Source organism: Schistocerca americana, chromosome 1 (assembly GCF_021461395.2).
Source record: "Schistocerca americana isolate TAMUIC-IGC-003095 chromosome 1, iqSchAmer2.1, whole genome shotgun sequence".
Classification (NCBI taxonomy): Eukaryota; Metazoa; Arthropoda; class Insecta; order Orthoptera; family Acrididae; genus Schistocerca; species Schistocerca americana.
The window spans coordinates 739,666,808-739,684,801 of record NC_060119.1 but is presented as its reverse complement, the minus strand read 5'-3'; the positions used below and the strand labels follow the sequence as shown (position 1 = coordinate 739,684,801).

Here is a 17,994-nt window from a genome sequence, read left to right as displayed (position 1 = left end):
GGAATTTAACATCTGAGGTATCAGTCCCCGAGACTTAGAACTACTTTAACCTAACTAACCTAAGAACATCACTCAAATCCGTGCCAGAGACAGGATTCGAACCTGCGACCGTAGCAGCAGCGCGGTTCCGGACTTAAGCGCCTAGAACCGTTCGGCCACAATTGCCGCCTCCCTTCAAATGCATAGCCTCGAGGACGCCCATGTGCGGCCTCAACTACCTCATTTACCTAGTTTCATTACTGACGGTCCAACTAATTTCCATTACGTGTTTAGCCTTTTCCTTTTACTTTCTTCCATCTCTTGAGTAGAATGAATTCTTTATTCTGTAGTTTCTTCGCCCTTAATCGGGTTGGCGGCCATCAGATGCAGGTGGAACTGAGCCCTGAGAGAGCACTTGTCTTCTCTAACCTATCCATATACAGGGTTATTAACAAAAAGAACGAATTTCAGTTGTTTATTGCAGACAAACTACTGGACAGAGAAAAGTTCAATGTTTTATGTTCGCATAGGCACTACACCATACACTCAACATGAGCACCATGCTTTTCTCGAGAAACATGGAAACAGTAGTCCTCTTCATTCCACATACGAATCAACAGGTCCTTGTTTACCGAAACGATAGCTTGAACAGTTCGATTTCTCAGCTCTTGAAGAGTAGCTGCCATAGGTGAGAGAAAGAATCTGCCTTTTATGCACCCCACAGAAAAAAATCGCATGGTGGGAAGACTGGCGACTTGGGAGGCCAAAAGCTACTAACAAGCTCCTGCAGTCCACTTTTTCCAACCGATCTTCGTAGGCTGGTGTTGTTAAGATAACGCCGCACCTCATGGTGAAAGGGAGGCGGGGCGCCGTTGTGCAGAAAAATGAAATCATTGAAAGCTTTATCAACATCACCACCTCCAGATGAACGAAACCTTGAGCGAGGGATTAATGACCTTGCCGTTTAGTCACTTAACCCTAATCAACTAACACGCTCATGAATCATCAGCTTTCATTGAATAGATAAAAATAGAGAAAAAGTAGTGAATGGCATTACAGGCTGCAGCTACCATTCAGCAGAAATTTAACGTCATTGCAGTAATCTTAAGTCATTGTCGATATTCTACGTTGCACGAAAGAAAGTGTAAGATAACGTAAACGGGCTTGTGGAAACTAGCTAAATCCGCATGGTTCTCAGAAATAATGTGTTGTCCATGCTGCGATAATAGAGTCAGTGATATCAGGACTGCATTTCCTTTTTTGCGTTAGTGATAGGTACTCCACTCAAAGTTTAGCGACTCTTTGAGATATACGACTTCAACAAGCAAGTGTACGGTATATAATATACGACTGTTGTTTTGAGGGTTTCCGGATGTGTGGTTGCTTTTAAGTTATCTGGATTTGCAGATCGTCTAAGGAAAAACGAACTTATCTGTCTCAACACCCTATCAATCTTAGTACAAAGTGTTAATTAGTTCATATAAATGCAGGCCGGATTTAAAATGCGTTGATGTTGTTGTTGTTGTTGGGGTCTTCAGTCCAGAGACTGGTTTGACGCAGCTCTCCATGCTACTCTATCCTGTGCAAGGTTCTTCATCTCTCAGTACCTACTGCAACCTACATCCTTCTGAATCTGTTTACTGTATTCATCTCTTGGTCTCCCTCTACGATTTTTACCCTCCAAGCTGCCCTCCAATACTAAGCTGGTGATCCCTTGATGCCTCAGAATATGCTCTACCAAATGATCCCTTCTTCTAGTCAAGTTGTGCCACAAATTTCTCTTCTCTCCAATTCTATTCAATACCTCCTCATTAGTTATGTGATCTACCCATCTAATCTTCAGCATTCTTCTGTAGCACCACATTTCGAAAGCTTCTATTCTGTTCTTGTCTAAACTATTTATCATCCATGTTTCACTTCCATACATGGCTACACTCCATACAAATACTTTCAGAAACGACTTCCTGACGCTTAAATCTATACTCGATGTTAACAAATTTCTCTTCTTCAGAAACGCTTTCCCTGCCATTGCCAGTCTACATTTTATATCCTCTCTACTTCGACCATCATCAGTTATTTGGCACCCCAAGTAGCAAAACTCATTTACTACTTTAAGTGTCTCATTTCCTAATCTGATTCCCGCAGCATCACACGATTAAATTCGACTACGTTCCATTACCCTCGTTTTGCTTTTCTTGATGTTCATCTTATATCCTCCTTTCAAGTCACTGTCCATTCCGTTGAGCTGCTCTTCCAGGTCCTTTGCTGTCTCTAACAGAATTGCAATGTCATCGGGGAACCTCAAAGCTTTTATTTCTTCTCCATGGATTTTAATTCCTAGTTCGAATCTTTCTTTTGTTTCCTTTACTGGTTGCTCATTATACAGATTGGATAACATCGGGGATAGGCTACAACCCTGTCTCACTCCCTTCCCAACCACTGCTTCCCTTTCATGCCCCTCGACTCTTCTATCTGTCATCTGCTTTCTGTACAAATTGTAAATAGCCTTTCGCTCCCTGTATTTTACCCCTGCCACCTTCAGAATTTGAAAGAGAGTATTCCAGTCAATATTGTCAAAAGCTTTCTCTGATTCTATAAATGCTAGAAACGTAGGTTTGCCTTTTCTGAATCTATTTTCTAAGATAAGTCGTAGGGTCAGTATTGTCTCACGTGTTACAACATTTCTACGGAAACCAAACTGCTCTTCCCCAAGGTCGACTTCTACCAGTTTTTCCATTCGTCTGTAAAGAATTCGTGTTAATATTTTGCAACCGTGGCTTATTAAACTGATAGTTCGGTAATTTTCACATCTGTCAATACCTGCTTCCTTTGGGATAAAAATGCAAATAATGTTCTCAATGTAAACATTAATGAGGTTTACTGATAGCCTGTTGTAGTTGAATTTATAGATTCCAGCAACTCAACACATCATTACGATTCAGTAGTTCCAGTAACCTCACAAAGATTATTATAAGGCCAAGCGCTTGGGTTCAGAATCAACTTTCCGCACCAGATAACCTGCACGGAATTATTACAAGACCGAACACTTACTGAAATATTCTACCAATTTTCCCCGAAAATCTTGCAAGCCTTTCGCCACCAGCGAACGAGATTTTCTGAAGTAACTTAACTCGTACATAAAATAATTCCGAACACTTCACACTGCAGCTTTTCGCACCTCGTAGATACGTTCGTCTTCTCTGCTCCGGCCTTTGAGACCACGACTGCCCACATCTATATAAGCCCTCGGTCTGTCGTTGCCAAAATTCTCATACAGGTTTTCCTGTACTTCTTGACACATATCTTGTATTAAACATGTATAGAACAAACCAAATCAGACGGAAATTAACACTGTTTTCTATAACGTCCTTAGTTTTCTGCAAAGTTTTTTAGTTTTCTTGTAAATTGTGGTTTTGTCAGTACAAAAGTTGATAGAAAGTATTACGCTGTTTAATAATAACGAACATGTAGAAATCGTTAGTGTTGTAGATGAATATCTTAGCGTAATTAATTATGCTGCCGCAGCTGCTTGTATCAATTCATTTTTATTTTTGTGAGTACTTTACGTTTTTATAGCTCCGAATACGTTTTTCGGCATGCAGTTAAAATTATACACTGATGAGCCAAAAATGATGACCACCTGCTTAATAGCTCATTTGTCCGTCCTTGGGGAACGAAATACATCACTGATTCTGCGTGTCAGGGATCTGAGAGTTTGTTGGCAGATCTATGTCTATGCACAGGTCATGTAACGGGCCGCTGATTTGCGTACTCGGTGATTGCGCCCGATTTTGGGTTCAGTAGGATTTACACCAGGCGAATTTGGTCGCTGAGACATTAGCGCGAGTTCACTATAATGCTCCTCAAACCTCTGTATCACAGTTCTGGCTCCAAGACACGGAAGATGACGTCGCCATCGGGGAAGACACCAAGCATGAAGGGATGCAGGTGGTTCGCAGCTTTCAGAGTGTCTTCGATTACTACCACAGGTCCCATGCAAGCGCAGGAGAATGTCTTCCATAGCATAATACTGCTCCCACCAGCCTGCGTCCTGCATGAATGTTTCGAGCCGCTGTTCCCCTCGATGACGGAGTTTGTGGAGACGACTATCGACCTAGAATAGCTACAATGAGATTCACTCCACGTTTCCACTGATGACGGTCGAATCCCGATGGTCCCGTACCCACTGCGAACGTGACTGATGATGTCGTTGTGTCAATAAGTGAAAACGTAGGGATGGTTTGCTGCTGAGCTCAGTGATGTACGATGAACGATGTGCTCCTCCGACACATTTGTGCGTGGACCAGCATTGTGCCCTTTCGGTAGAGATGCCACAGATCACTAGATAGTGATCCTACTTTACAGAGCAGATAAGCCTCCGAACTTCCATGTTCTGTGAAGAGTCGTGGGCATCCAATCATTTACAGCCTAACTGTAGTTTGTAACGTCCCTTTAGAAAAATTGTAAATAACTGTGCTGCTAAACCTCTTACGTTATTTGATTTTCAAACAGCTGAGCAAAACTGAACCTACTCAGACATTTCTCTCTTTACTTATTCTGATTATCACTAAACTGACACACAATATTTTTGTTTTTAGCGCAACGCAGTCTGACTGAATAATCCCTACAAAAGAATGGCCCTGACTAACAATAACCTATACCTTTCATGAATCACTTATCTCACAAAAATCTTCGTTACTGTAACTACTGCAATACAGCGAGCGCCAATACTGCCAGCTAAATAAAAGATTCTAACTACTGAAGGCACTAACTACTGATAGGCATAATTAGCAAATGAAAGATTTTGATAGAGAACAAACAATGTATTTACCTTAATAGTGTTCAAATGTCATTATATATATATATATATATCAGTTCATGATATCCAGTCTTACAAATTTCCTTTTTCTGACGGACACACGTCCAAATCGCCCGCTCTCAAAACTCTGCCATCTCTATCCCCCACCGAGCGAGGTGGCGCAGTGGTTAGCACACTGGACTCGCATTCGGGAGGACGACGGTTCAATCCCGTCTCCGGCCATCCTGATTTAGGTTTTCCGTGATTTCCCTAAATCGCTTCAGGCGAATGCCGAGATGGTTCCTTTGAAAGGGCACGGCCGATTTCCTTCCCAATCCTTCCCTAACCCGAGCTTGCGCTCCGTCTCTAATGACCTCGATGTCGACGAGACGTTAAACACTAACCACCACCACCTCTATCCCCACATCCACCACTGTTGGCGGCTCACCTCGAACTGCCCAACGCTACGCGCTGTTCACATCCAACTGCCCAACACTACACAAGCGAACATTCCAACAATGAGTCGAACCAGCCACAGACTGCACACAGCACAGTCAGTGATATTCATACAGAGCGCTCCGTGGCGTTACCAACATAAAAACCTAAACAGCCTACTTACAAGTTTAACTGTTCTTTTGTCTCTTTCCTTAGATATTCACGACAGTAGCTCTTGAACATTCGATCACATTCGCCGTTTTCGAGATCGTCGTTCATAGGTTCTGCGTAATAATAATCTGCCCTTTGTCAAAGTTAGCCGAGCGGTCTAAGGCACTGCAGTCACGGACTGTGCGGCTGATCCCGGCGGAGGTTCGAGTCCTCCCTCGGGCATGGTTGTGTGTGTTTGTCCTTAGGATGATTTAGGTGAAGTAGTGTGTAAGCTTAGTGACTGATGACCTTATCAGTTAAGTCCCATAAGATTTCACACACATTTCAACATTTTAGCCGGCCGAAGTGGCCGTGCGGTTAAAGGCGCTGCAGTCTGGAACCGCAAGACCGCTACGGTCGCAGGTTCGAATCCTGCCTCGGGCATGGACGTTTGTGATGTCCTTAGGTTAGTTAGGTTTAATTAGTTCTAAGTTCTAGGGGACTAATGACCTCAGCAGTTGAGTCCCATAGTGCTCAGACCCACCCCTTTGTCAAAGTCACTTATCTCCATGGATTGCACAAGCCCAGATCTTCTCTAGTGTGGTTCCCCGTCCGTGTCTGTTCCGCTTACATATTATTGCTACCGCTTGACGTCCCCCCACCGCCACCAGGGGGCAACCAACATCGTTGTGGGCAGTGGTCATAATATTTTGGCTGATCAGTGTATAACATTTACAAAACCTCCATTTCTACGTTCCGATAAGGTTCCTCGACCTCTATTTGTTGACCCATAGTTTACCATAACTACCCAAGAAGATCGAAAGATATTCATTTTTAAAACTCCGTTTCATTTACAAAACTTAGATAAGAAATAACTCAGAAACTACTGGTCTGCTGGAGGGCACTTTTACATATACCGTTTCGTAATGTATCCCCTTCCTGTGGATGTACTTGGTTATTTTATAGCGTTCTTCGATCGGGTTTTACAGGATATTAGTCTATTGAGTGAGTGTAGTAGAACAGAGGGGGATGAAAGGGGGTATGTGAGTCCAACCAGATACCTTCAGATCACTGTGACTAGCTATGACATTGATCTGATAACGTTCGGAACTGCTAGCAACCACCATTTCATGGAGTTGTAGATAATCGTCATTAGTGGATCCCTGTTTGCTTACCTTCTAGACTTTTTTAATGTTTTTGTTGAAATTTTCTGTGATATTGACGTTTCTTGGAGCAGTGTTTTACTAAAAAACATTACCCTATAAGATATAGGTAAGTAATTAAGTCTGCTAAGCAAGTTTGTCAGCGTATTTCAATGTTTGTGTGATAAACATAATGTGAACGCTAACTTTCCAACGGCAAGGTTGTTTCACTTTTGCACTGTGTGACAAACCGGGTGCACCAGGTAGGCCAAAACTGGGTCGACCAAGAAAAGAAAAGAGCCGCAAGGCAGAACACCACAAGAGGAGGTACCACTGCAAGATGGCGTACCTCAAGCCATTGTGATCCAGGACAAAGTTCATCAATCTTCTACAACAGAAAAATTTCAAGAACCACAAGATTAATTGGTTGCTGGTATTGGGATTTTGGAAATGACATCAGACGTATTGGTTGCGATTGATTTAACTTCTGGTAGACCACCGCCATTGTATGTATCACCATAACTTCTAATGCCTGCTCCAAAGATTGCTTTCGTAGAAAGTACAAAAGAAATCACCAATACCGGAAGGACAAAACTATAAAACTGATCTCCACTCCATAAAAAGAAATTATTTGGAAGCTGAAGAGAAAGCAGAAAAGAAGAAGAAGAAGAAGAAAAGTTAAACTCAGTGCTATTAATAACGTTTATTATTATTATTATTATTAGGAATAATTACTGAAACTTTGCATGTATTAGTCTAATATTTTGAAAATTTGAATATTTTTGTCAAAAACCAGTTTTGGTACTTAAAATAGATTTATGGTATCCCTTGGTAGTATTTTGAAGGGTTAATGTACGCTTTCAAGTATTTTTTGCAGTAGAATAAAACTTTTTCCTTTTTTTCATGTTTTTCTATTCATTTAAATGGGTACCCATTTTAATCCTCGGGTGTCGTTACTCGTCTGCTCAAATAAGTGATGCGGGTTTCGACACCAGCTCCTGGCGATTGCTGCTACCATGGCGCAGTCCATCTCTGAGTATAACCCATCACTAACTTTGTTACACCTTACGCGTTCCAGTGTTACGTCATCCTCGAAGGATTAGATATGTAACACAGTGTCTTACCGAGCAACATATAGCAAACATGAATCTGTCCAACGTATATAAATACAGCGTCTTGTCGCTCTTAATGTTGTGACATGCAGATACAGGCTTTGCACTTGCATCGCTTAACATTGTTGGGTAGATTCAATTTTGATACTGTTTGGTCCATAAGACATTGTATGTTAAATATTTGATCCTTTTAAAATGACTTAACGCCAAAACGTGTAAGGTGTAACAAAGTCAACAAAAACCCTCGTAAGACAAAAGTCTTATTATATTAGAACTAAATGACAAAACATCTCATAAAGCAATTGTGCAACTTACATCATTATATTAAGTTTCTGTTAAATGATGCCCTAAGTTTAAAAGTTTGTTTCCGTACAGATTTTCTTTCATAAGGCCTTCATTTATTATTTCTTCCTTCATAAATGGTTAACGATTTGAGGATCAATGAGTACAGTATTTGCGGGATGCCGAGCTATTTAGAATTATAAAAAATGTATTTTGACTTAAAAAACTACATTATTTTGTATTAAATTTTATCATTTAAGCATGGTGATAATTGGTTTGCTCAAAGGACCAAACAACATGGTTTGAGGATTATAATAATTCATGAATAGTTCACAATACTAGTGTGTCATAAGAGGGCATGTCTGACTGGTAAAATGTCTGGCTGCACAAACTACAATGTAGTGTACTACGATTAGGAAAGGAAACTACTACTGGTGCTATGAAATACTGTAGGATAAGGAGAAAGATAATGCTAGCCAGCTGAATATTTCGTCCATACGGGACGGGACTATGAGGGCTACGGCTGTTGATCAATACAAATAAAACAGTTTCTGCGTCGGTCACTTGTTTACTTTGCTACTACGCGTTTTGAATCTTCACACCACTAGCTTCAGGTGGAGAATTGTTTATTTACATGGCTGGTGTTGGTGAAGAGTACAAACGTCTTTGCACAGTCGCAGATCAAGGGCAATTTAAGTTGTTTTGCGTCCTTGCTAACGATAAAAATTGTTGATTTAGAAAAAGGCACTTTAGAAGTTTAATAAAAATGAATCTGTGACAGTCAATTGTGCTTACCAGTCCGGTAAGGCTGCCAGTTGCCTGTCCTCTCCGCTGCACACCACCCTGGGTATAAAATTCTACAGAAACTCAACAAGATCTTACAGGATACCTTAATGTTTGAAAATAACTTCTCAGTAAGAAATAGCCTCTCATTTGCCAGCGATCTCAAAGACGTACACGGTATTAACAAACGCCAAATGATCTCTCTAAATGTAACAAACCTGCATACTAACATCCCATTCATGATACTTTAGCTGTTCTTAAGCAAAACCTAATAAATTACAAGAAGCTCTCCCCAGCAAAAATCACAGAATTCATTAACCTTCTGGAACTGGAATTGAAATATAATTACTTCTTTTTCAATGAAAAAATCTACAAACAAACAAATAGGCTAGCTATGGGTGCCAGCTTATCAGGAACTATAGCTTAAATATTCCTCCACCACCCTTTCACAAAAAAATACAACATGCATTCAAGACGTTCAGCTCTGCAGAAGATATGCAGTCGATACATTTTTGATCATTGGTGGGGAATACAAAGATAATGTCCTAGACATGCATAAGAATATTAAATTCATCTGTGAACAAGAAATAAATAACAACATTAACTTCCTCGATTTAAGCATCTGCAAACAAGATAACAAATATGTCTTCCAAATTTACAGGAAACCAACCGCCACAGACATAAACATAGATGCTTCCTCCTGCCACCCCAACATGCACAAATTAGCAGCGTCAGTTCAATGATCAATAGAGCTCTAAAAATTTCACTGCGTGAAGAGAGCCTCCAGAATGAAATACAAATCACAGATGTAGCTAACGGCTATAACCCCACGCTAGTAGACAATGTAGTTAACAAATAAAAAAGGCCGGCCGCGGTGGTCTCGCGGTTCTAGGCGCGCAGTCCGGAACCGCGCGACTGCTACGGTCGCAGGTTCGAATCCCGCCTCGGGCATGGATGTGTGTGATGTCCTTAGGTTAGTTAGGTTTAAGTAGTTCTAAGTTCTAGGGGACTGATGACCACAGCTGTTAAGTCTCATAGTGCTCAGAGCCATTTGAAATAAAAAAGTGAACAAAATAACCACCAAGAACCAAGAAAATACACCAATAACATGTATCCCCTTCCTCAGTAACATCTCACAGAAAATATTTTGAAGTGACACAAAATATGAATTGCATTACAAACAAACAGTAAAACATACCAAAGACTTCTTCACAATTTAAAAAACAGTCAAGATAAATTTTCGTCCTCTGGCATATATAAAATTACACGTGGTAAATGCCCAGCTCAGTACATAGGTCAAATAGGCAGTAACTTTCACGTCAGATTCAAAGAACACGTCAACGCCGTCTGATGCAACACACCACACAAATCTCCGATAGCCTCCCATACAAAAGATTCAGGACATCCATTGGCAAAGTAGAAAGTAACCTTGAAATACTACTTACACTGAACAAAGGACACAGAATGTCTCCATATCAAGAACTAGAAATCTATACACACAGAAAAAATCTTGAACAACTACTCAATGATAATAGTGAAACAGGCTCAATCAACTTTCTCAAAAGCTCTGACTAAATACTTAAAGCATTCTCATAATTTACAGCTTCAGCGCACAGTAATTAATGTTGTCATTCTCTTTCATCCCTCAGTAAGTTCAACCTACAATATATATGTATGATTTGTTGTAATATTTTTATATACAAGAGATTAATATAATAATTGAAGTCTGCGCATATCTTTATCCAAGAGCAGACCATTAACACATTTTAAAACAAGAGGAAAACATAGTTATGAACATAATTGTAACTGAATTCCGAACGTGAGTATTCTAATGTAGCCCATACATATATTTGAAAAAGAAAAACGTATCCAATGTAAATAAACATACCTGTAACATGTACAGCTTCTTTGAAACGACAGTGGAAATGTGATTTTAATTGGAGGGGACATACGTCAGACAACAGTAAGCAGACGTTTAATATCTCTACCGTCCCTGTAAGTACAATTCACTGTCAGAAATTCATGTTTTTAACCTCTAAAGTGCCTTTTCTGAAACAACAGTTTTTATCATTAGCAAAAGACGCAAAATAACCTACACTGCCCTTGGTCTGCGACTGTGAAGATACGTCTGTACTCTTCCCCAACACCAGCCATGTAAATAAACAACTCTCCACCTAAAGATGATGGTGAGAGCCATCGAAACGCGTAGTGGTAAAATAAATAAGTTACTGGCGCAAAAGCTGTTTTATTTGTAATGCTAGACAGCTTATTATTTACTTGCGGGTAAATGCAGTAGCAGCCGGTGATAATTTGCAAATGTGCTACAGCACACTGTAAATGTCACACTAAATCATGCCATTTCTCATTGACTGCAAACCATAAATTGCACTAAAATTGTGCTATTCCTCTTTGAATGCGAGCTGGTAATCACACCTAAATTTCACCAGATCGCTCCGAATGCATGATGGTATTCAAATAACACGGACAAAAACAAGTTTTGTAGCGCTCTCTCCGTGACAAATAGAGTCCAGTATCGAGAGCTGAAATTACAGTCACCGTGCTACGATGGCCTCAGAGAGGGGATACAGCATTCTGTTTCCGACTGCGTATGCTCTCATGTGACATCATCCTTTCTGGCATTGAGGGTGCTATGTTGCTCACAGCACCAATGAATACATTTCTTTGAACGTTGGATGTATAGTATTGTGCAAGTATAAAGTATAAGGGATTTTAGTGGCTTAGCTGATATGTCGATAGCATAGGCCAGTGGCTAAGTACAGCGAATGACAATTTGACAGGTCGAGCTCGATTCCCACTGCTATTATTTTTGTTTTTCCTTTTTTTTTAGTCCTCGTAATGTTAAACTATTAACTATAAAACTTAAACCTTGGACTGCTACAGTCATGTTACTCACATTTCGTGCTGACAGCAACTTTGTTGTCACTTACTGCTCACCTAATGCTGCTGATTGTACCGGGAGGTGGTGTTCTATTGAGCGAAAGAACTTTATTTTTGCACATCTTGCAGTACGATATCGTCGCACGATAAATGACTGCATTTCTTTTTGTTATCCGTCATACACTGCTCATCATAAGAATAAACCAGATGTAAACTGTTACGCCATGTATTCTTCCGCGTTTACTTGAATCTCATAGGATTTCGTCTCACGTGGTGCGAAAGCCAAGCTGTGACCAGTACAGCCAAGTACGATCATAAGGATACGTTTTATGCTGTTGTACATGCACATAGACTGGGCGATAATGCGAGACAACAATTTTACCGGCGCATTAGACTTGGACAACACCAGCTGGCTGGGCAGCGGTCCAAAGCCTCAAGGTAGTTCACCGAGTTCGAAAATGGCTCTGAGCACTGTGGGACTTACCATCTGAGGTCATCAGTCTCCTAGAACTTACAACTACTTAAACCTAACTAACCTAAGGACATCACACACACCCATGCCAGAGGCAGGATTCGAACCTGCGACGTAGCGGCCGCGCGGTTCGACTGAAGCGCCTAGAACCGCTCGGCCGCACCGACCGGCTCAGCGAGTTCGTTCAGAGATTTGGCTGCCCTCTGTAATTAAAAAACTGAGTGAAGCAATCAACAACGAACTTTAGGCACGTCATGTGACGTCCGCAACGAGCAAAAATAACGCCAAAAAAAAAAAAAACTGCAGTTATGTGAGTAGTTGCAGTTCAGAAGTAAGAAGAGACGAACAAAGAAACACTGTAGTTTCAAATGTCACTTAATTTTTAAAGAGAATGAAATAACATTCGGCGAAACTCCAGCACTACAGTGCGCTTCTTAGGTGACCAGACGGAAAGCATAACATGCTCTCGTTCTCACCTGACATAGTATTCCAATAGTATTCCAATTACAAACAAGACTGATGAAAATTCCTAACTTAAATACAGGGTAATTCTGCTGAGCGAGCTATGTGTGATGCAAAAGTATAGTGCAGGGATTTCACCCTACTGTTGAATACTGAAGCCACTGAAGGTACTAATTACAGTCAGCCGTCTGGTAATCTCTTATCTCTTTCGTTATCCAAATCTGAGAAATACAGTTCAGTTCTGGAACTGTCATCTGCTACGTTTAACGAGTCGATCAACAACAGAATCCACGAAGCCAAACAGGCGCCGTATTTTCTCCTCTTCTCTTATGATGTGTCTTTCTATATTCCGCCAGCGTTCGGCAGTGACATTTGGAAAAGCTGCGTGCGTTACTTACAGTACGTATGGCAGCTTAACTGTCTTGTTATTTCTCGCGCCAAATCCGTTAACGTGGCCCCCTGTAAGTTCTGTTGTGTTTGTGTTGTAACGGTATAGTGGCAAATGTAGAAATGTAGCATTTTTGTGGTGTGCTCGATACTGTGAAAATGATTGTTTTTCATGTTTCTACGACACTTACGTACATAAATGGTATAAAACAACGGACATAGCCCTCTTTGCCTTAAAAAATGAAACTGTTACGTAATATTAAGTCAAGCAACGTTTGTTAACAGCCTTTCATAAAATGCAGAAAATTAAGAATTGATGTTTGAAATGAAAATAGGAATGTAATTAGAAACAAGAAGATGTGCATTATTTATAAAAAATGATGATGAATTTTATAATTGCGAGCGGTAGGTATTTCAAGTTGAAGGAGGAAAACAAGTGACGCTGGCGAAATTTGAACCAGCGAATCAAAAATTGCAGACTGTTGTCAGTCAACTACGTTACCATTTCTGCTGTACACATGATCCGCATTAATGTGTCAACTTCATGTAACACAGTCCGTCGGAAAACTTCAAAGTAGATTATCTCAATAAATTTCTGAAAAACATTGAGAACAACGTATTTCTCTGCACTTTTTAACCGTGTTTCACATTCCTGTTTCACTGCGGAACAGGAAGCAAACTCATCCATTTTCATATGCATATTAACAGTGCGACAACCGGAGCATAACAGTGCAGAGGCTGTGACTGTACACAATTTTTGAAATAAAAACCACATAGCTAAAGCGTGATTAAGAAAAACGTTGATGGCTGTTAATACATTTGAATTCTTAAAGTTGCATTTAACGTAACTTAGTAATAACATACCTAATAAGTAGGACCTACTTCCAAGAGCGTAACAACACCAGTGTAAGTGTACTATGGCTTCTGACCAATCACCGCGTTTGTGATTGTTTGCATCAGGTTCAAATGGCTCTGAGCACTATGGGACTTAACAGCTGAGGTCATCAGTCCCCTAAAACTTAGAACTACTTAAACCTAACTACCCTAAGGACATCACACACATCCATGCCCGAGGCAGGATTCGAACCTGCGACCGTAGCAGTCGCGCGGTTCCGGACTGCGCGCCTAGAACCGCGAGACCAACGCGGCCGGCGTTTGCATCACGGTTACTCTTATGATGAACGGAGTATAGTTACAGTGCTGCGTAAGATTAAGTGGAGTATTGCAAGAAATTTTCAAGGCTTTACAGAGGTGAAAACGCATTGTGTAATCTTTTATTATGGTTGAATTTAGCGTACACATTGCTGTGTATGGAATTTAGATAAGATATCGAAATTTTATTTAACACTGAGAACAGAGCGGCATCTCATTTCGTTCTCCAGCTATTGGGCTTTATGCCCGACAGTCGACTGTGCATTTCCATCCCTGTACATCGGTAATCATGTGGTTAAACAATCGTCATACACTCCTGGAAATTGAAATAAGAACACCATGAATTCATTGTCCCAGGAAGGGGAAACTTTATTGACACATTCCTGGGGTCAGATACATCACATGATCACACTGACAGAACCACAGGCACATAGACACAGGCAACAGAGCATGCACAATGTCGGCACTAGTACAGTGTATATCCACCTTTCGCAGCAATGCAGGCTGCTACTCTCCCATGGAGACGATCGTAGAGAAGCTGGATGTAGTCCTGTGGAACGGCTTGCCATGCCATTTCCACCTGGCGCCTCAGTTGGACCAGCGTTCGTGCTGGACGTGCAGACCGCGTGAGACGACGCTTCATCCAGTCCCAAACATGCTCAATGGGCGACAGACCCGGAGATCTTGCTGGCCAGGGTAGTTGACTTACACCTTCTAGAGCACGTTGGGTGGCACGGGATACATGCGGACGTGCATTGTCCTGTTGGAACAGCAAGTTCCCTTGCCGGTCTAGGAATGGTAGAACGATGGGTTCGATGACGGTTTGGATGTACCGTGCACTATTCAGTGTCCCCTCGACGATCACCAGTGGTGTACGGCCAGTGTAGGAGATCGCTCCCCACACCATGATGCCGGGTGTTGGCCCTGTGTGCCTCGGTCGTATGCAGTCCTGATTGTGGCGCTCACCTGCACGGCGCCAAACACGCATACGACCATCATTGGCACCAAGGCAGAAGCGACTCTCATCGCTGAAGACGATACGTCTCCATTCGTCCCTCCATTCACGCCTGTCGCGGCACCACTGGAGGCGGGCTGCACGATGTTGGGTCGTGAGCGGAAGACGGCCTAACGGTGTGCGGGACCGTAGCCCAGCTTCATGGAGACGATTGCGAATGGTCCTCGCCGATACCCCAGGAGCAACAGTGTCCCTAATTTGCTGGAAAGTGGTGGTGCGGTCCCCTACGGCACTGCGTAGGATCCTACGGTCTTGGCGTGCATCCGTGCGTCGCTGCGGTCCGGTCCCAGGTCGACGGGCACGTGCACCTTCCGCCGACCACTGGCGACAACATCGATGTACTGTGGAGACCTCACGCCCCACGTGTTGAGCAATTCGGCGGTACGTCCACCCGGCCTCCCGCATGCCCACTATACGCCCTCGCTCAAAGTCCGTCAACTGCACATACGGTTCACGTCCACGCTGTCGCGGCATGCTACCAGTGTTAAAGACTGCGATGGAGCTCCGTATGCCACGGCAAACTGGCTGACACTAACGGCGGCGGTGCACAAATGCTGCGCAGCTAGCGCCATTCGACGGCCAACACCGCGGTTCCTGGTGTGTCCGCTGTGCCGTGCGTGTGATCATTGCTTGTACAGCCCTCTCGCAGTGTCCGGAGCAAGTATGGTGGGTCTTTTTTCCATTTCCAGGAGTGTATTTCATAAACGGTTCAAGATATCGAAACGAGGTATTTACAGATGATAATACGCAAATAATATGATAAACACTCGAAACTTTTATATTCAGTGAGATATGGAAGTAACTCGTCCGCAGCAGTGAAAGGGTCAGCACGATCAATACCACATAAGTTCTCTAAAGATCTCCAAATGGAGTGTGTAGGATCTTCTAGCAGCCGATCACGTATGAGTCCCATAGACCAGTGGTCAAGTGCACCAACCGCCAAGTTCATTAGCTCGCCTTTGTTGTCTTCATCTTATTTCTTTCCTTATAATGTTAAACGATTTAGTGCAAAATTTAAATATATTTAAACCGTTAACTTAAATAAAAAAAATTTATATAATCAATTCATTTAGTTAGTCAAATGGCTATAAGCCACCACATCATAGCATTTTGCTACAAATCATGGCCAGCTGGAGTGGCCGAGCGATTATAGGCGCTTCAGTCTGGAACAGCGCGACCGCTACGGTCGCAGGTTCGAATCTGCCTCGGTCATGGATGTGTGTGACGTCCTTAGGTTAGTTATGTTTAAGTAGTTCTAAGTTCTAGGGGACTGATGACCTCAGATGTTGAGTCCCATAGTGCTCAGAGCCATTTAAACCATTTGAGATCTACATGAGTGCCACTGGGTAAATGCTTACACGTAAGAGCTGAGATCCCAGAAGCATCCAACGTACAGTGCATATGACTACTTATATACCAGTGTGCGAGTACAATAAGCAATGCTACAGTGATGTCATTTATTTGAAACTGAGGCTGTGCAAGCTATTCTTACGATGTAATGTAGTTAATCAAATAGTGCTATTTTTCTGACAAATATTTATTCAGTATTGAACGTGACAGGCAAAGCGTTAATACTGGTGGAGTAGAAAACAACCCTACTCTTACGTTGTGTAATAATCTAGTGGCGGATAACTGATATGGTGCGCAGGTTCTAACAACCTTGCCACAACAAAGGTCAAAATTTTAATAACGATTGTGGTGTTGCTCACGCTGCTAAATACTACATTTTCGGGCAACAACTACGTTATTATGTGGCACGTGTTATTAGAGCACAGTTAATAATGTCATTTCATGTAATAATGAAAAAACTAGGCACTCACCTTTTTGTGTTTCCCACGCTGGTCTCGTATTATCATGGCTCAATATTTGAAAATCTAGGTGATTATGATTCCAAGCTCGGATGCAAAGAGGCCTAGGTTTTAATTCTGCTATATTCAAAAGTTATGTAGAGGCGTTTCACAAAAGACTCTTCAAGATTAAACTTTTGCTGGACAATGGTGATGTAAAAAGAAGAAAGCAGCACTCCGAAATTAAGTTACACTTCCTTTTAATTGCAATATCACGTGACACACTAACATCACTTCACAATACAAAACATACTTGAAAACATCTTCCTCACAGTCACTGTTAAAGTCCACATTTTATAAGCTGACTACTTTAAGCGTCTTTCCAACATGACGTCCAAGACTTGACTTTCTCCAGGTCCGACTCTCTAACAACTCAACAACTAACTAATAATAGCTTACGCGCCCAAACATCAGAGTTACAACTACGTCAAAGGTCATAGTGACAAAAGAAATAATACACATAAGATCATTGCAATATAAACATATCAGTGTATCAAAAATGAAATCAAATCTGAATGTTGTCTCATAAATACGTTAACTACTTTGCAGAAACACCGTAGAATATAGCTGTTATCGAAAGGTTCAGGTGAGGTGCCGTAATGGTTGCGTAATTCAAGTACCATTACAAGGTGTAGGAGAACGAGGCTGACCTCCACATCATCCAACGTGACGACGTGCAGTGAAGAATACAATAATACGGAAGAGACTTGCAAGCACCGCGCTTCGCATTTGCTGCGTACTATGACTTGAGGATCCGGGTTTGTGACTACCCACAATCTCTTATGTTATTGTCATCATAAACACATCACAATAAAATTTCATCGAAGTTCTGCAGCCGGCCGGGGTGGCCGAGCGGTTCTAGGCGCTGCAGTCTGGAACCGCACCACCGCTACGGTTGCAGGTTCGAATCCTGCCTCGGGCATGGATGTGTGTGATGTCCTTAGGTTAGTTAGGTTTAAGTAGTAGTTCTAAGTTCTAGGGGACTGATGACCTCAGCAGTTAAGTCCCATAGTGCTCAGAGCCGTTTGAACCGTTTTTGAAGTTGTGCAGCTCCAACTTCTGCCGTTACCATGTGCCCTG

The 17,994-nt window shown here is 41.9% G+C and overlaps 1 protein-coding gene across 1 annotated transcript in view; it reads left to right on the top strand.

Moving 5' to 3' along the window:
- LOC124610845 (lipopolysaccharide-induced tumor necrosis factor-alpha factor homolog) overlaps positions 1 to 17,994 on the top strand; it is a 70,302-nt gene that overhangs the window by 23,685 nt on the left and 28,623 nt on the right. The gene's annotated exons all lie outside the window — the stretch shown is intronic.